The sequence below is a fragment of the Papaver somniferum genome, chromosome 1 (genome assembly GCF_003573695.1).
Source record: "Papaver somniferum cultivar HN1 chromosome 1, ASM357369v1, whole genome shotgun sequence".
Taxonomy (NCBI): Eukaryota; Viridiplantae; Streptophyta; class Magnoliopsida; order Ranunculales; family Papaveraceae; genus Papaver; species Papaver somniferum.
In genome coordinates, this window is record NC_039358.1 from 128,046,686 (window position 1) to 128,067,498 (window position 20,813).

The following is a 20,813-nucleotide window of genomic DNA, read 5'->3' on the forward strand; positions in this document are numbered from 1 at the left end:
TAGTTACATAAGATCTAAGCAATTGAACAACTCTCTAACTAGTTCATTTGAGTCATTTGAATTAGTTATGGTGAAGAAGAATATGGTGGATATGAAAGTAATCATATGGCTAACCATTTGGTTAACTATTGTTGAACCAACAAATGTTAATGTTTGGGAACGGCTACATAAACCCAAAATTGGACATTTCATTTGTGTGTAACAAGATAAGTTTTCGATCCAACGGTTGAGAAATCACTACACCATTTTTCCAGAAAAGCAACTAAAATTTGCAACAGCTCTTGCGCAGTTGCGAATTCGCAACTGATTTTGCAACTGCTCCAAAATTCGCAACTGTTTATAACAGTTGCGAAATTTGTAACCGCAGAAAGCCGTTGCGAAAGTTTTGGCTCAGTTGCAATTCGCAACGGCTGACGAAAACAGGCGTGCGAAACAACCGTGTGCAAGGTAACACCTGAATTGCAGGCGTGCGAACCAACCGTGTGCAAGGTAACGCGTTATTACCCTAGTTTCTATCCTTCTATCCCATTCTCTTTCTCTTTCTTTTCCTATTCCAGAAACGGCTCCTTCTTCTCCTCCTCCCCTGTTCATACTCTTGTGATTTTATACTTTCTTTATCATCATCGCTGGTCAGTCGATCGACTTGAATTCCTCCTTTCTCTAGTTCTACATCTTCCAACAAAGGTAACTTTGATTTTTTTCATTTGATTTCTCTGATTTTTTTTCGTCAGATTTATCTGATTTTTTTTTTGTTTTCGTGATTGATGGTCAATAATTATAAACTGGTAAAACTTGTTTTTGCATAGATCGAATGAAGTTGTTTGATTTGATTCACGATTATAGATCGAATGAGGTTGTTTAATTTGATTCACGATTTTAAATTTATTTATGACTACGGAGCTAGGGATTTTGATAGATTTTTTTAATCTTTTGTTTCACTGGTTTCTAGGGTTTGTGGGTTCTTAGAGGAAAGTTTAGATTTTTTAACTTAGCTCATCTGCTTATGATCCTTGTTATAGATTCAGATCTTGGGTTCACGTTATGCAGCTAGTTTCGTATTCAGATTTGAATATTTATCTGCTTATGACCCTTTAAGTCTATTTATGAGAATGTCTGCTTATGACCCTTTAAGTCTATTTATGAGAATGAATCAAATATTTGTAGATTGAAATTTCAGTTTCTGGTTGATTAAAGATTAGCTAGTGTTATATGAAGGTGGACTAGAACTAGTTATTCTTGTGTTATGCAGCTAGTTAGTTTTGCTTTACTTTGATTTGTATATGTAGTTGTTATGCTCGTTCATTGTTTTGGAATTGTTCAAAGTGTACTGAAATATCTAGACTCAATGATATAGTGTTGCATGGTTTGCCATGTGATCATTTCTAACCTCAACAGCGGAAAATCACCAGCCATTATCTAATGCGCAAGAACTGATTACATGTAGGAAGGGGATTATAGAACATGGTAGAAAGAAAGAGAAGTCTAATGCGCAAGAACTGATTACATGTAGGAAGGGGATTATAGAACATGGTATAAAGAAAGAGAAGTTTTATGTAGAAGTGTTGAGGTTTGAGAGGGAACTTTATAACAAGAAGTTAGATTAATCATTTACTTTAAGCTCATAACATTTTAAAAACTGAGAAAACACTAATTTGTTAGTTAATGAATGACCTGAAAAATTGGTATTGACTTCTTTCGATACATACACGTTGGCTTCAAATTTGCAGCTCAGCAGCAAGATATGCAGGGAAAATCTTTTTAAACCTCAGTGCTTTTGTTTCTTATCCAGAGAAACTGTGACAAGATCTATGATACAACGAAGTTTGATGGATGCATTCACATACTCGTTATTTTTGCATTACCCTATAGTGAGTGTTTGTAGTTTGGTTTGCCAGTATACATTTTGCTTCTGTGGTCTCAATGTACATATAGAGTTTACATTTTACCATTCTTGTAATGTGCAGCATCGATGGGGGTTGAATGAAAATGAGTTTCTATCAAAGAAGAGAAAGTTGATCTGTCGTCTCTACCAGGTTTTGTCTTACTTATATATGTCACTCTAAAGAAGATGGATAAAGGTGAAGTTTTGATGGTAATATGGTCTCTGCGGGTGCAAATGAGTGTCTGAGGCTTAAGAGATCTCTTAGGTACATACCATGGGTACACTACAGTAAATTAGGTGATAGCTCGGATGAGGAATCTACAGATCGACAACCTCATCAGGTTCATCCTTGTACTGAAAGTTCGAAAAATCTAACTGGACTTCACATTATGAAATTCACTATAATCACATATTTGTGGTCTGAATATTTTTGTTATTTATTGTCAACATCTTCCTCCGAGGCCGTGCCTTCCTAGAGGTGTTCTTTGTGGGTGTTTTAAGTGTACTAATTGCGAAAAGGTTAAGTGATGGTGTTTGAGTCATTCTTTCCTTTGCTCATTTATGTCTTAATTATGATGAGAGGTTTATGCTGTTAAATTATGATGTTAATGGTGTCTTTAAACAGGTCACATCAAAGTGGCGTCCAGAAGATGCACAAAGGTATTTCCTTGAGGATGCACCTGTTTTCTATCCATTTTACAGAAATTATATCCATTATTTTTTCTTTATTTACTGTTTCATGTCATCGGAGAATGCTATGTTGTACAAGCTTGGGTTTCTGATCATTTAAAACTCTATTTGCAGGAGTTTAACGATACATTTAAATATATAGACAACATACGTTCAAAAGCAGAGCCATATAGAATTTGCAGAATAGTTCCTTCCTCTTCATGGAGACCTCACTACCCTCTTAAAGAAAACAGTGCATGAGAGACTCAACTGACTAGGAAGATACAACTACATTCGGTACGTGTACATGATATGCTTACTGCTATGTCCCTCATGTAGTATACGTTCCAATCGTAGAGAAGTATGAAAAACTGATTAGGAACTCATACATATAAATACACGTATTCCTTGCATAGATGAAACACACTTTCTTTTGCGTGTTCACTGAAATTTGTTTCATTTGGTTATCATTCTTTAGAAATTTTTTATATGCTAGCTTAGGTCTAATAATTTTTCTCATTTTATAATCTTGCTGATGAACATTAAGTTTAGTGACCTTATAAAGCAGTACATCTCAGCATCTATTAATGTCGCGTACATACCCAAAGATTACAGTTAGTAGTAAACTCACATGGCCTGAAGGAATACATATTACATTCACAGATATTGATATCACGAAGTTTTTGTTGTAAGGAATAACCAATTACTCTTATGAATAATTACTTAATTAGCTTTGTTACATCGCGAGAGTTGTACTGTTGCTCATTAAACCTTTCTCATGGAATCGGTATCAGTGATGTTGCCTTTTAAATGCTTAATCTTCCTTTCCAGATGTGAAATTTTAATTCTAACCTTGCTAAGGGTACTTGAATATGGGTACTTGAACATGTTTGTTTGCTAATATGACATACTTCCCTCATTCCCTTGGCAGGTTAGTGAACCTCCATCTTATGACCAGCTATTATTTCGTACCTTTAGATTTCTTTGTTGAGCTGCATTTTCTTTAATCTTTGTGTTGTCATATGGAAATAGTAGTCATATTAGTCTGATCGTTATATATGATTAGCTTGATTCCTCTTAGTTTTGATAAACTACACAATGGACAATGAACTGAGTACAAACTATGCTTGTAAAGTCTTGCATAACAGGGTTCTCTATGGACAATGAACTGAGTATTATTAATTCTTTTTGTTGCAGGTTTGCACCCAGAGGTCATGGAAACGTCCATATGGTGTTGGTATGCTTGTTGCAGGGTTGGATGAATCAGGAGCACACCTCTACTACAATTTCCCAAATGGGAACTACTTCGAATACCAGGCCTTTGCTATTGGGGCTCGTTCACAATCTGCTAAAACTTGTTTGGAACGCGAATTTGAGTCCTTCGCCAACTCTACCCGTGATGATCTGATCAAATATGCACTCTTTGCAATCAAGGAAACTTTACAAGGAGAGAAGCTAACAAGCTCAATCTGCACTGTTGATGTTGTTAGTCTTGAAGAGGATTTCCACATTTTGGATCAGAAAACTATGCAAGAGTTTATCGAGTTGTTAGAGATAAGGGAAGAGGCGTCCGTACAAGAAGAAGTAGAAGTGCCTCCTCCAGCTCCAATGGACATTGGAGATCTGTAAGAGAAGCGGTTGCATTGCTTTGATTATACAGAAATGTTTATAGGTAGAAACTGAACTCAGGATGACATTATTAGTAATGGAGAACATCTTTGTTCAATGCACACTTAATGTCTCTTTCTTTGTTCAATGCTTAATTGATGTCTCTTTCAGTGAATTCTTGGCCTGAATTTTTGGCCTGAAAATTTTCCAGGGAACTTTTGACTAGGTCATCTGATGATTGACTTGACTTTTCTTTTAGTTGCAAAAATTTAGCAACGGCCTAAAACTGTTGCTAAATTTAGAACCAGAATACTAAAACCGGGTCCGGCTAAGATTAGCCGTTCTAAGTGTTTTTGGTTCTAAATTTTGTAACTACTACAGAGCAGTTGCGAATCTTCCATTTCGCAAGCTGTTGCGACAAGAATATAGCAACAACACCCAGCTGTTGCTACACCTGTTCGCAACGGCCGCAACCGTTGCAAAGTCAAAGATAAAACAGTTGGCTGAACAGGAAACCGTTGCGGAAAAATATCGCAACGGCTCCGGGGCTGTTGCAAACAAATGCAACGCCAGGTTTCGCAACGGTTGGCTACTTTTGCAAGTCCCTTTTGCTACAGCAAGCAGCCGTTGCTAATCCTGAAAAATGGTGTAGTGAATATTAGCTTGAATGTAATCAGGTTTTCATCTAACGGTGAATATTGAGTGCTTTGCTACCAAGCTAACATTGATTGCAAACCCTGATTTGAAAGATTATATAAAGGAGAACTCTAGCAACTGGGAAACCTAATCCCCACACCTTACGTGTGATACTAGTTGCATAGCTAGAGTCGATTCTCCTTTAACCTTTGGTTTCTTCTTCTAAAACCAGTTTAACGACTTAAAGACTTCATTGGGATTGTGAAGCTAGACCGATACTAATTTTCTTGTAGTTGTTTGATATGATCTTGCTTCTTCTATCGTTACGAGTACAATTGTAATAATTGGCTCGAGATTTATATCTCCGATAGGCAAGATAGAAAAGTAATCACACACACTTCGTCTCATCGTTTGTGATTCCACAATATCTTTTTTCGCTGCGTCGATTAGGATTATTGTGAGGTGATTGATAATACTAGGATGTTCTTCGGGAATATAAGTCTGGTTTATCAATTGGTTCTTGTTCACCTTGATTTATCAAAAGACGGAACAAAACTCGTAGGTATATTCGTGGGAGACGGATTTATCTATTACCATAGACTTTTCTGTGTGATACAGATTTGTTTATTAAAGTCTTTGACTTTGGGTCGTAGCAACTCTTAGTTGTGGGTGAGATCAGCTAAGGGAATCAAGTACGTAGCATCCTGCTGGGATCAGAGACGTAGGAGCATAACAGTACCTTGGATCAGTATGAGATTGATTGGGATTCAACTACAGTCCAGACCGAAGTTAGTTTGGAGTAGGCTAGTGTCTGTAGCGGCTTAATACAGTGTGTGTTCAATCTGGACTAGGCCCCGGGGTTTTTCTGCATTTGCGGTTTCCTCGTTAACAAAATTCTGGTGTCTGTGTTATTTCTTTTCCGCATTATATTTTGTTATATAATTGAAATATCACAGGTTGTGCGTTGTTCAATCAATTAGAATATCCGACCTTTTGGTTGTTGATTTAAATTGATTGACACTTGGATATTGGTCTTTGGTACCATCCAAGTTATCTCTCTAGTATTTGATAAAGACTCGCAGATTTCTATTTGCTTGAGTATATATCAAATCGAGAGATTGAGATATAAACTCTTTGATATAATTTTCATCTAGATTGAGTCTGACTGTCTAGTTGATTCTCTAGAAAGTATATTGGAGTTTGTCCATACAGATTGCTAAGCGAAATACTGGGTGTGGTTGTTGTACCCCCACTTTTTCAGTCTTACCCAATGAAAATGATTCATTGACAATTTCAGACGCTTTGTGATTAAACTCATCAAATGAATCTTCATCAATCATACAAAGGTTTTCCCAACCAGAATTTAGGTTTTGAAGCCTAGCTTCTTTTTCAAAGGTATTCCCTTTAAATTCGGTTGCTAAGATATCTCAAGCATTTTTAGACTTAGTGCACGTAGTTACATGGTGCTGAAGATCTGGGGTAATGGCGCCGTGAATGATAGCATTTAATCCGTCAGAATTTTGCATCCCAACATTAATCTCGACTTCATTATATCTACCAATATCCTTTGCAACAGTTACACCGTCTATTGTAATTGTTGGAAGACCATAGCCATTTACAATACGAACCCATGATTGAAAATCACGCGCTTGTAGAAAGACATGCATAGAAATTTTCCACCATAAGTAATTTGAGCCATCGAAGACTAGCGGTACGTTTATAAAGATAGCAATTTTGTCCGTAAAGTCAGATTGCTACAAACACAGACTTATGAGATCTTAGCGTGTTTGCCTGCTCTGATACCAATTGAAACGCGGGGGCATAACAACCACACCCAACTAATTCGTTGGGCACTCTGTATGGACTAAACTCCAATATAATTCTAAGAGCACCAAGTTACTGAGTCTCAATTAGGATATATATATTAAAGAACTTTATCTCTTTCTCAGCACAATCAGTAAATAAAACAGATAGAAATCCGTGAACCTGATCGTTATGAGAATAACTCGGACGGTACCAAAGGCTAATGTTCGAGTGTCAATCAAGTCATATCCAACAACAAGGTCGGATTTATCAACTATGATTGAACTACTCACAACCTGTGATGTTTCAATTATGTAAACAAAATACAATGCGGAAAATAAATAACACACACACCAAAAATTTTGTTAACGAGGAAACCACAAATGCAGAAAAACCTCGGGACCTAGTCCATACTTGAACACCACATTGTATTAAGCCGTTACATGCTATATCCTACTACAAGTTAACTTCAGACTGCAATGTACTTGAGCCCTAACCAAGTAAGGTACAGTCGCGTTCCTTACGCCTCTTGCATCCCAACAGGACTATGCACACTTGATTCCCTTAGCTTATCTCACCCACAACTAAGAGTTTCTACGACCCAAAGTCAAAGACTTATAAACAAATCTGTCTCCCACATATAAGTCTATTCTGGTTATTGTTCCCGTCTTAAGATAAAGATCAAGGTGTACAGGAAACTCAACTAATAATCCGGTCTTATACTCCCGAAGAGCAGCCTAGAAATATTGGTCACCTCACAATAACCTAACTGATTAACAAAATAAGTTATTGGGAATCACAAGAGTCTGAGGCGAAGAACTGTTGTGATTACTTTTTATATCTTACCTATCGGAGATAAATCTCGAGAAAATCTTAGAGAAGATTAAACTCAATATGATAGAAAAAGTAAGATCAGAATACGTAACTACAGAGAAAATAGTTAGATATGGCTTCACGAATCCCAAATGAAGTCTTTAAGTTTCTAACCCCAATAATGGTTTTCAGAAGAACTGTAAACCCGGGTTAATGGATAATCGACTCTAGTTTGCAACTAGGACACACGAGAGTGTTGGGATTAGTTTTCCCAGATGCTAGAGTTTTCCCTTATATAATCTTTCAAATCAGGGTTACTTATAATCAAATCTAAGATAGCTTAGTAACAAAGCAATTGATATTCACCGTTAGATGAACTCCTGATTTAAGATTCAAGCTAAGTCTACTTAGAAAATAAGCAATCAATATTCACCGTTAGATGGTATTAGCTTGATACACACAAATAAAATATGACTATATTTAGATATGGATGAACCGTACCTAAACGGGTATAACCAGTTGGCTCAATAACAGTTAACCGAAGTTATCCATATGAACACTTTTAGTTTATCCATATTCATTTAACACTTGTAGACCAAATATGATGATCGATCAATCATGATAGATAATTAAATGAATCTAAATGTGTTTTAAGAGAGTTGTTCAAATGTTCACTATCTCATAGAAATATCCATGAACAATTTGAAACATATTCGGTTTGGTTTGTAGTTGTACAAAGTATTTATATAAGAACCAATTCATGAACATAATGCCACAGTTTGCAAAAAAAGTTCGCATACCTTATTTCATTAAAGTTCCAGGGACTTTAGTTCGCAAACCGAGTTCGCAAGTGAACCTGAGTTCATGAGTATGAATTGTCATACTTACCGATTTTAGAACCTAACCACTATGTTCGCAAACTGAGTACGTGAACCACAGTTCCGGGCCTAGCCTAGTCTTGTTGTTCGCAAACACAGTTCGCAAACACAGTTCGCAAACCACAGTTCCGGACTTATCACAGGTAAACCCGTTCGCATACACAGTTCGCAAACAAGAGTTCCAGACCTGAACTAGTACCTCACAGTTCGCATACAGGGTACGCATACTGTGTTATATCTAGACATTGGTATTAGTTCTAAAAACTCTCATTCAATTTATTGAAACATCATTAGAAGACAACAATGGTAATCTTACACATACCACTAGCTTCAAGTAATTTTTAAGTGATTAATTGATCAATACGAAACTTTCCAAGTTAACATCAAATTATTGTCTCACACAAATCATGTAAGATGTTCAAGGTAATTTTCACATGATCATCTTGACTTAATATTTAGTTTCCAACAAATAAATTGTCTCAACAAAACTCGTCAAGTAGATAATTAAGTTTAGTTAAAGCTTAAAAGCTTTCATCACGTATTTCGAGAAATATATAAACGAGATAAACTCGGCTCGAAATTTCAAATGTGTATAATGCAAAGTATATATAGCTATACGACTTAGTCTCATTAGAAGATAGAACATAATAGACTTCTGAGTGATAGATAAGTTTTTGTCTCCACATACCTTTTGTTGATGAAGTTCCTCCAAGCTCTTCAGTAGATCTTCTTCTTCAATTGGTGAACGCCGTGACTCTAATGCTCAACTACATACTTCTATCCTAATCCGAGACATATCTATAAGTAGACTAGAAATCAAGTATATAGTTTTGATCAACTAAACTTGACAAACAATATTGAGATAGCAACGCTTGCGAGTTCGACCGAACAGTGCTTTAACAATTACCCTTCGAACCTTCGGGTCAGGATGTTAGTTTAAAGTATTTTTTGTGGTCAAGAAGCCTGTAAGTATCTCTTACTCGGTAAATGAGAAACTAGATTCATCGTTTTTAGTTTCTTTTACTTTGTAATAGTTTTGTAACCTTCTTGACGTCTAGTTCTTGTTTATTATGAGGTTCTTCTCTTCTGATATAAGGCCACTCAAAAACTGGCCATTAGTTATCAGATTTTGTAAACAGTCGTTAGAATATGAGGATAGAATCACGTTGTCGTATTAGCAAATTTCGATATGTGAAACCATTGTTGAGTTACTACAAGACATTTGGTTGGTTCGTTGCATGTGCTTGTAGTAAGGGGATTTATAAGGTTAACAAAATAACGTTATCTTAAAAGTCTCTCTTTTGTTGTGATCCACACTGAGTTTCAACGATCATACAAGTTATCCTTTGGATTGTATCGATTTAAAAGGGAATCTTTATCGTTATATTAAGGTACAATAACGATAATCTTCTTGATGGATCAAGGAGTACCTCCTAACGAGAAAAAAAATTTATGCTAGGAGATTTATAAGAGCATCTTCTACAGAGAACAAGCGTACTGCCAGAAGATTCGCAGGCATAAAAATATTGCTGAAACATGTTAACTAATTGGTTGGTCCATTTCAACTACACTAGACCGGAAATCTGATAATAAGCAAGAGTGTAGCGGTTTAATTCGTTTAGTATGCGGACTAAATCTTGGGAGTTTTCTACAAATTTATAGTTTTGTCGTTAACAAAACCTCATGTATCTTTACTTTACTTTTCTTTCCGTAATATAAGTTTAAAGATTTATAATTAAAATATACAAGCAAGAATGTGTTAATCCTCCTTGTCTATTATATATGGGGACTTTTCTTTGTCCATAGGATCAGTCAAATGAGTGTATGATGTAAGTTAAACCAAAAGAGTCTTGTAGGTTCTCGTGCCCTACCTTTTCAGAAGTCAACTTGGATCTTTTCAAACAACAGTTTGAGAATATATAGTCTCTATTCTCAAGATATATGACAACTCTGGAAGATATATGACCACTTTTTTTTTAACCAAGTAGTATATTTTACTATGTTATCTACTCAAGTGCAGGGTTCAAAAAAAAAAAAAAATGGTCCAAGCCCACGTCATGGCCAGTTGCCGTGATTGTCATAGTACGTTTTGACGGATGTGAACACGTTCTGGCAAAAACACGTTATAAAGAAAAACGTATTTCTCTTATGTATTACCGTTTTAATGGTTAAATTTTTTATATTTTTTTTCTAAAAACGGTTATAACGGGCGTGAAAATGAGAAAAACGGCTAAAATTTACGTTAAAATGTTATTTAGAAAATAAAAATGTAGAATTCAAATTTAGAAAAACGGTTATAAAATATGTGAAAACAGATATAATGGGTCTAAATAACACTATTATTTTGTATTCAGTGTTATATAGTGACCCTCGCGGACATGCTACATAGATCGTTTTCTTGGAAAAAAGGATCATTTTTCAAACCTGGTTCATGTGTATTACATTTTTAAAATATAAAAAAATATGGTATGCTTCTTTAAAAAAAATGCTGCAAATTATTTTTATGGCCCAAACTTGTGCACAGGAAGAAGTTTAATTCCTGGACTTGGACCCATCGTCATCATTAAAGTGTATGAGAACAGCAAAAGGATCAGTTCTGTGATCATATTTCTTCTCATCTCTTAAACTTTTCAATCCTAATCTGAGGGTACAACACTACAACTGATGTTCACAAAATTAGGCACAAAAAAGTAGCTAGAAATCCATGTGAGAAGAAATTGAGTTGCTCACAATACCATTATCGACTTACCAACAAAAGGGCCTCATCAAATATAATGAATATCATATATTCCAAAAGAAAAGACTTCTAATCATTCAAAAATAAAGAGATTAACACTAAATTTAACTTTTTACCTTTAATTGTAAAAATGGTTGATGGTTTTATCAACTTTAATTATAGAACCAACTAACCTGATTAGGCTAAATGATACTGATAATTAGTTGAATCTGAATAACAAGAAATGAGAAGATGACAAAAACAAAGAGATACTATATTTGTATAAAACAATTAGTAGAATATTTTTATGCATTTTCATTTCTTGATACAATAAGGAAAAGAAACTTAATCAAATTTGATGGCAACTGCAAGATGAAACTTAGTTTATATAAAGACAACTCTCTTTATTGATGTTTAGAAAATCTCTTAAAAATAAACACAAGCACTAATCTTGCTCATATGATCAACCACAACTTTGGTGAGCATATATATATAGAACTATGAATTCCTTTTCCTAATCCTATTACCTTATTACATGTCTTTCCTTTTCTTAGAACTAGATGACTTCTAATTCCCTTAGGATTACATCAATTTCCTAATCTTGTCCTAACCAGCTTGTTAGTGACTTCTATGTTGAAGTTAATCCAACATTCTCCCCGTTAAGCTTCAACCTTACCCGTGACATATCTTGTACTCCAATCAATTGTCTCATTTCTTCAAACTTGATCCGAGCTAATGCCTTTGTCAATATATCTGCTTTCTGCTCAGTTCCTGGTATGTGTTCAACGTTGATGATCTCCTTCTCGATACATTCTCGTATGAAATCATACCTTTTGTGAATGTGTTTCGTCTTCCCATGAAACATTGGATTTTTAGTGAGTGCAATTGCAGACTTATTATCAATCTTGATGAGAACTTTTTCAGGTTCTCTTCCTTTGATTTCACCCAACAGTTCTTGAAGCCATATTGATTGTTTAGCTGCTTCTGTTGCGGCCATAAACTCAGCTTCGCATGATGACAGAGCTACTGTGTCTTGCTTCTGTGAGCACCATGTAATAGGTGCTTCACCTAGATAAAATATATGACCCGTTGTACTTTTTCCATCATCTTGGTCAATATTATGACTGCTGTCACTATACCCAACAATTCCTTTTGATCCTCCTCGAACATACTTCAATCCACAGCTGATTGTTCCTCTTAGATATCTCAATATCTTCTTTATTACATCACCATGAGACTTGCGTGGACTCTGCATATAAATTGCTACTCCCACAGGGAAATCCAAGTCTGGTCTTGTGTGTAACAAGTATCTAAGGCATCCAACATTTCTTCTATAACTCGTTGGATCAATATCTGCTTCTTCTTGTGCCTTTGAAACTTTAAGTCCAAACTCCATTGGTATCTTAGTTGGATTACAAGTTTCAAGTCCTGCTTCTTTCAAAATTCTCCTTGCATAAGCTTCTTGTTTAATCTGAATCCCATCTACTCCTTGATGGACTTCTATGCCAAGGTGATAAGTGAGTTTTCCGAGGTCTGACATCTCAAACTTTGATGACATTTCTCTCTTGAACTCATTGATCACCTTAAGGGAGTTTCCAGTCAAAAATAGATCATCTACATAGACTGCAATCACAAGAAGCGTTCCCTTTTCTTCTCTTCTGTATACTGATGTTTCTTTAGAGCACTTAACAAATCTGATTTCTCTTAAGATTTGATCTAACTTTGTATTCCAGGCTCGAGGAGCTTGTCTTAGACCATATAGAGCTTTTGATAACTTATAAACCTTATGCTCTTGTCCTTTTACTTCAAAACCTTCTGGTTGTTCAACATACACATCTTCTCGCAATTCACCATGTAAGAATGTTGTCTTAACGTCTAAGTGGTGAATTTCCCATGAGTTTGATGCTGCTTCTGTTATTAAGAGACGAATTGTCTCTAGTCTAGCAACTGGTGCGAAAACTTCATCAAAGTCTATGCCTGATTCTTGAACGTATCCCTTAGCTACAAGTCTTGCCTTATATTTTTTGACAGTACCATCAGCATTCCGTTTTATTTTGAAGATCCACTTAAGACCAATCACTTTTACCCCACTTGGCTTATCAACTAGAAACCAAGTCTTGTTTCTGTTGATTGAAATAATTTATTCTCTACATGCTTGTGTCCATTTAGTCGAGACCTTTGCTTCCTGAAAATTTCTTGGTTCATCATTAACAGAAAGTAGCATAATCTCACATTCTTCTGCAGCTTGAAGAACATAATCCTCCAGATACTGTGGCTTTTGTATCTGTCTTGTTGATTTTCGCAGTGGAATGGGTTGAGTTATTTCATCGATCTCTTCTTCTTCTTCTTCTTCTTCTTCGTTATTCTCAGTGGTTTCATTATTCTCTTCTTCTTCTTGATTAACATCATTGTTTCCATCGGTATTGATGATTATGGGTCCTTCGCCTTCATCAATTACTTGACCCCATCTCATGTGAAACATTCCTGGATCCCTACTTGGTCCATCATTAGTTTCTTTCCAGTTCTAGTTTGCTTTTTCATCGAATACCACATCTCGACTCACTATTACTCTTTTCGTTGTTGGATTGAATAATCTGTAAGCTTTGGATCCAGGCTCAATTCCTAGATGCACAAGAGTCTGAGATCGATCATCCAGTTTTTTAAGAGTTGCAGAATCAACTTTTGCGTATGCTTTGCAACCAAACACTCTTAAATGATCTATGTTTGGTTTTCTCTTTCGCAAACTTTCATATGGAGTCATGTCTTTCAGAGCTTTCGTAGGTATCCTGTTTATCAGGTATGTGGAGTGTCGTACATCTTCTCCCCATAGATAATTAGGTACCTGCATAGCCTTTAAAGAACTTCTTGTCATATCCATTAGAGTCCTGTTTCTCCTCTCCACCACTCCGTTTTGTTGTGGTAGCCCTCGAACCATCTTGTTATGAGACATAGTTTTTAAGGTTCTGAAACTTATGTGTCCTAACCTTGCGTGCCACTTCCATGTCTGATCTTCCAGTCTCATATTCAGACACAATGGCCTTCCAATCATGAGACTTATCTTTTAGAGTCTATTCTGTGAGCGTGAGACTCTAACTAAAAGTCTTCCACTTGGGTCATGAACTGTTAGATAATCTTGTCGCATTCTAACATCACATCCAACTTCTGTAGCTTGTCCTAAACTTAGAATGTTGCTTTGTAAGTTTGGGATGAAGTAGATGTTTGTGACAAGCTTCTGTTCACCGATCTTGCTCTGAAATAGAATTGATCCTTTCCCTTCAATTTCTACAGAAGATCCATCCCCAAACTTCACTTGTCCTTTGATTTTCTCATTGAGTTCAGAAAAGTAGTGTCTCTTACCAGTCATGTGATTGCTGGCTCCATTATCTAAATACCAGATTCCTTCTTCTCCATCCTTTGATTCGTACTTCTTTGGTATTAGTTTCCCTTTGTTTAAGAATACAACTTCGTGCATGAAAAGAGTTGTATCTGCTTCCTTGTTTCATTCTTGTTTGTTTCTTCCATCTTTTGTATTCTTTCAGGGCATACATAGGAGAAGTGTCCTGTTTTATCACATCTGTAACAAATAATGTTTGATTTATCCTTCTTTTCTTTCCCTTGGTTTTGATCATTCTGACTTGTTGTTCTATCTTGTGAGTTAAACCTTCCTCCCCTTCCTCGGCCTCTGTTTCTTGTACCACATCTTCCACGACCTCTTCCTCTTGTCGCAGAATTTTGTTGGTAAGAGTTTGTGTACAAGAGTTTTCCTTGAGTTTCTCCATTGTTTTCTTCATCAAGGATTCTTTCTTCATATGCTTTCAATCTTCCAATTACATCTTCATAGCTAGTCTTCTTTAAATCTAAGACTTGTTCGAGAGAAGCTATGATATGAATATACTTGGATCTTGGTAAACTATTGAGAAACTTCTTTACCAGTTTATCTTCATCAATGTATTGTCCAAGTGACGCAGCTTTTGAGGCTATCTCTGATAGCTTTCCTGCTAAGCTATCAATAGTATCAGTGTCTTTCATCTTCACTCTTTCAAATTCAGCCATTAAGGTTTGCAGACGGGCTTATTTAACTCGATCAGCTCCGAGATTACGTGCCTTTATTGCATCCCAAATTTTCTTTGAAGTTTCATGTTCACCAACTTGTAGAACAAGACATTCTGGTATTGCTTGAAAGAGTAATCCAATGGCAACATTGTTTTTGTCTGGGTCCAATGTACCAGGATCAATTGTTTCTCAAACTTTGTAGATTTTCATCGGTACCTTCATTCTCATGGCCCATACTGTGTAGTTTATGGCGTTGAGGATCAGAACTTGTATTGATGGTGGCGTGAACTGTTTTGCACCCACAATGGTGGTTTCGTTTTCCATGGCTCAGAAACAAGCTCTGATACCAATTAATGGCAACTGCAAGATGAAACTTAGCTTATATAAAGACAACTCTCTTTATTGATGTTTAGAAAATCTCTCAAAACTAAACACAAGCTCTAATCTTGCTCATATGATCAACCACAACTTTGGTGAGCATATATATATACAACTATGAATTCCTTTTCCTAGTCCTATTACCTTATTACATGTCTTTCCTTTTCTTAGAACTAGATGACTTCTAATTCCCTTAGGATTACATCAATTTCCTAATCTTGTCCTAACCAGCTTGTTAGTGACTTCTATGTTGAAGTTAATCCAACAAAACTATACTTAATTCAGCCCTAAACCAAATGCTTAGAACGTTCTTTTTGTCAACCTATTTCTTGACCTTCAAAAAGGTAATATTAATTCTCCGTTCCATTTCCTCCAGTTCGAACAATCTAGGCTGAGATTCATCTAAAAAAGGTATACATCGAAGGCACCATCAGACTTATGTTTTTTCTGTGTACTCGTCGTTGGCAGTTAATTAAATCAGCGGCAGATCATCTTGGTCGATGCTTGCTTGCAGCTTCCATGACAGCTGCGATTAACCACTCCATACTAAATAGGAGCAACATCTTAAACTAACTATGGATTAGTTTAAAATGAAGACCCCCTTCATATATCAGAAAAGGAAAAGAAAAAGGAATCAAACTTCATGAAACTCCATGTACATCAAAATTTATACCCATATACCAATTTTCATAATGTTAACAAGTGAAAAAAGTTGAAGAAATAAACCAGTATATCATCTTCATCATCACTTTAAACTTGTTTACTGATTGATGGTTCGATTATGTTTTCTTGCTAGGTAGATCAATAAGCATAGCTTCAAAGATCAAGGTGATTTCTGCTGGCTTTGTAAACCCATCTCGTTGTGTTGCTTTGAAGGACCTGAAAATGGGAATGGCACTGCTTTTGGCAAGAACCCATAAAAATAGCCTGGCTTTTCAGAGTTCGGAACTTCGAGGACTGCATGACGAGAGATACTACTACTACTACTTCTTAAAGCATGACATGAATCAACAAACGAGATGAAGACGGAGGTGAAGAAGCATATGATCAGTACTCGAATTAAATGTCTTTTGAAGATGCCCATAATAACTTAAATTTGCTGCTCTGATGACTAAAACTAGTAGCAGCAAAGATATGTGGTAGAAAAGTACTGCTGCACTCCTACTTGAGACAAGCCAACAACTCCAAGAACAACAAAGTTACATGAGAAACCCTAACGTCGTTGAAAAGAAGGGTTCTTGCCAAGAGAGAGAGAGCCTGACATACAAGTATGGATGAGATATATAGAGCAGTTAATTAGCAGGTGATGAATATATTTGAGATAGAATTTTAGATGATCGAGAAGGACAGTCTAGAACTATAGAAGAATGGTAGATGAGGTCACTGGACAGATATATACAAAGATGACTAGATGATATACATTATTGTTTTTCTTGTACATTGGGGGTCCTATTGTGTATATTTTACATATGGCGGTTTCTAATAGGGACATGTTAATGATCACTGAAAATAGATTCTAAAATTCTTCTTTAAACATTTACTAATCCATAGTCCCTCTCCGGCCCTCCATCCTATTTATGATGAAGCGAAATCAAGTGACCCCATCAAAGGAAGTGATGTGTAAGATTGTGAGTGCTTCCCGTAATTTCTTGATTTCCTTCAGGTGCACATCATCATCTATAATGGTAAAAAACATTACCAATCCCATACCGGCCAGTGCATACACATCAGGTGTCGGGATGCGATTTAACAGTGAACTTATTGACATCTGTGATGAACCGGGATGCAGGGTCAATCTCAAATCGAGCCTCATACTCAATCTGAAAAGCATGTTATAAAGAGTTCAAATTGATATATGGAGCCTGTTCATTCTCTAGTGACTGCTTGTTCAACTAGATCCTGTGTATGTAATAGTATAATTTTGGCCTTTTAACATTTACGGCCGTGGACGGTCGAAGTCGATCAAATTACTTGTCAACTTTAACGAAGTCGTCTGTGCAAGTTAGGCTTCTTTACATTTGTTAATTTATTGACTCATCTGCAAACTGTATATCATATACATGAGTATCAATGACGTAATTGCAACAGAACTCATGCACAGTACGGTAGGTCATTGAACGGGTCTTAAGGAACATAGACGGGTTTAGATTGGTACGAAATTAGGTGTTCAAATGGTTTACCAGCAGGAAAAAGATAAAGAAAACGAAAGAACAAAGCCAGGGGGAAATGGATGATCACAGAGAGAGTGATAAAGTAAGGTAATGTCCTTTGCTGGTTAGTTGAGTATTGTCTGGGTCCAGTATATATGCATTAAATATTAATGGCCGACTAGAAAATTCAAAACTGGTCTTTCAAGAAGACCCACAAACGAAAATGTTGTCCATCTATTGAGCATTGACTGTGACCCTCCGCACACTGTTTGGAGTCTTCCAAAACCTTTTTGGTTGAATCTCAAGTATCTTTTTTTTCTGTCAGATTACTCCTATTTGGAGAATCCGATTGATACGTTCTTCTCTTATAGTTTAATAAAGCGTACAGGGAAGATATACAGTTGCATAAGGAAAAGACAGGGATTAAAGAGGATGGAGCTTTAGGCTGCTGAAAAGATACAAAGTTCAAATTTAGATTGAAAATGTTCATACGAGATATAAGGAAAAACCCATCTGAAAAATTAATTCACCAATCTGAAAAATTAATTTAAGAGTTAACGGTGCACAACTTTTTAGGTTTTATAAGAGCAAGTACTACTCACCTATAAAAAAAATCATATCTCTATCCACTTTGATACGTATTTTTTTTTGAAAATATTTATATGAGAACAAATAAATTAATACATTTTTTTTTGAAAATATTTATACGAGAACAAATACGAGGAGAAACAGACTTGGAAAATTAACTCAAGGGTTAATATTCCAAAACTTTTTAGGTTTTATAAGAGCAAGTACTACTCACCCATAAAAAATACATATCTCTACCACTTTGATACGTTTTCTTTCTTTTTTCTTATATTAAAACAGAGGAGACTGTTCCAGGGGAATAATTACTTAATTACAAAAGTTTGCATTGCAAGGCTAAAGTTAGCACCATATAGAATCCCTGCATCAGCATAGAAGATATTTCCAATGCCAATAGTTTTTGCCGAGTGCAAAGTTTGAAGTGACTATAACAAGTTTGGACATTTCTAATTTAAATTTCGTAAAACTGTAAAGTTAGCTACTAACTTAGCTAAGTTGATTGTCATTTGGTTCTTATCTTGTCCCACCTTGATCAGATTACCTAGCACAAAATCAGTCGCTTCAAATTTTTCACCTTGTATTTGGTGAAATCCTAGGTTGAATCTGCCGCTGAACTTCTCGATTGTAAGGTTCCTCTATTTCTTCTAAAGTTGCATCGTCCTGAGCTTGATAGTCTATGTTTTCCCTTTGCAACTCCATGCACCAGCTCAGCGCTAGTTCTGATCCTCTCCTTGCATTGCAGTCCCCAGGGATAGAGTTTTAGGAGTTTCTTGCTCCTGCACAATTCTCTGAGAAAAACATAACAACAAGAGCAAAGTTGGTATATTAGTAGTAGTTCCTATTAGTACTAATGGAATGAACATCCGGTGTGTTTATGTTATATGCGGTGTCTAGTAGTTCTTACCCCGGTATCCTGAGTAGCCCTTTGATATCATAGATTGTTCAGGATGTGGCCCTGATTGTGCATAACTCTGTCAGAGGAACGTAGGTGTTGTCTGACATTGTTAGCTATAGAATCAACCACTGAGGTAAGCTTTTTGAATATGAAGTCACATCTAGATTTCCATATGAACCAACAATAGTGACATAAGTGGATATCCAGATGCTTAGGGTAATAGGGGGTCAAACCACTTGTTAAGGAAATCCAGAAAAGAAGTGGCCTAAAGGTGGGATCCAAATAGCTGAGTCCAAACATCAAAAGGGCAAGACATCAGGGTATGGAAAGGTCCTCCTTTTCACTTTTGCATAGGTTTCATATAGGATCAATGTAACTGAGAATACTATCAGGCTCGACATTGGTATGAAGGATTCCATGAGCAGATTTTCATATGAAAAGTTGTATGGCTGGTGATGTATCCATTTTCCAAATATAATTACAAGCATTGTTAACAGTGTCCCCTTCGTACTTTTCATAGATTTGCTTGTCATATAGAGATTTCACTGTAAATTCCCCTTTGTCATGAAAGCCCAGATAATGGTGTCTTCATCTTGAACGTTGAAATTAGTGTCTTGAATACCTGCTTGATCTTCAGGAGAGAATCAAATGGCAAGAGAGGTAGTACCCCGTTCACCTCTGGTATTTATAAGCTATGTAATGAGATCATTTGGACATTGATGAGGTTTAACTAGAATGATATCTTAGGTGTTTATCCATTTATCTTCCCAAATGTGAATTTTTGTGCCATTTCCCACCCTTCATCTGCAGTATCTTCAGATATTGGCCACTCCATCCAAAATAACTTTTCAAATCCATGAATCAGTTGATTTTTGTTTAGTGCTCATTCTGATGACCTCTTGACCCTCAAAGTGAGAGCGACTACATGGTGGAAGACCATAAAGAATTTGGTTTAGAGATAAGCCTCCATGCTATTTTAGTGATCATAACATTATTGAAGAAATCCAAATTTCTAAAACCCAGACCACCCGACTCCTTTGGCTTGCATACAAAGTCCCAAGCAATGAATTAGGTTTCTAAGGATCCACACTCCAAAAGAAATATCTCTGAATTTTATTCATATCCTTGCAAGTGGATTTTGGGAGCTTGAAGAAGTTCATCTGATATGCGTTGGATGTTGAGGTAAAAAAAATTATCATTGTAGCTTACCTATTGTGGAAAAAGTTTTATTTTTTCAACCAGCATGTCTGAACTTAAGCTTGTCGATAGATAGATTCAAGGCTTGAATTTTTCTTTTTTTGATGAAGAGAGGTGAGCCTAGGTGTTTGTCCTTAATATCAATCTTCTGAACTTGCATGGAGTTGCTTATGCTTCCAACAATGTTTAAGGCAATATTTTTGCTGAATAAGATATTTGATTTAGAAAAGTTAATCATTTGGTCTAAGTAGTTACTAAAGTCGCTGAAAACTTGTACTAGATTCTTGCACTCCTCCATGTTGGCTTTACAGAAAATTTCTCACAACAAGTGCAATGTCTCGAAGAAAGAGTAAGTGCTGAACTTTATCGAGCAAAAATTGCTGAGAAAGAACGAGATGAAAGTCTCAAAAAGATTTATCTCTTAGAGGAAGAACTTGTTGATACTAATGCAAGATCCAATTATCAACAAGAATGCTTCAAGGAGAAAGAAAATACTTTTCTATCACATGCAAAGCATTTAGAGGATAATCTCACCTCAGCTCTTGATAAA

General features: G+C 36.0%; 1 long non-coding RNA gene across 2 annotated transcripts; it reads left to right on the plus strand.

Annotated features, from left to right (window-relative positions):
* Positions 1-545: 545 nt before the first annotated feature.
* LOC113332676 lies at positions 546-4,362 on the plus strand. 2 transcript variants are annotated; one of them, XR_003351658.1, is made up of 6 exons: positions 555-684; positions 1,790-1,868; positions 1,965-2,401; positions 2,508-2,542; positions 2,687-2,848; positions 3,749-4,362. It is a non-coding gene; the product is annotated as an uncharacterized LOC113332676 (long non-coding RNA). The 2 variants fall into 2 exon arrangements; XR_003351648.1 differs by lacking the exon at positions 1,790-1,868 and having other exon boundaries at positions 546-684.
* Positions 4,363-20,813: the final 16,451 nt, after the last annotated feature.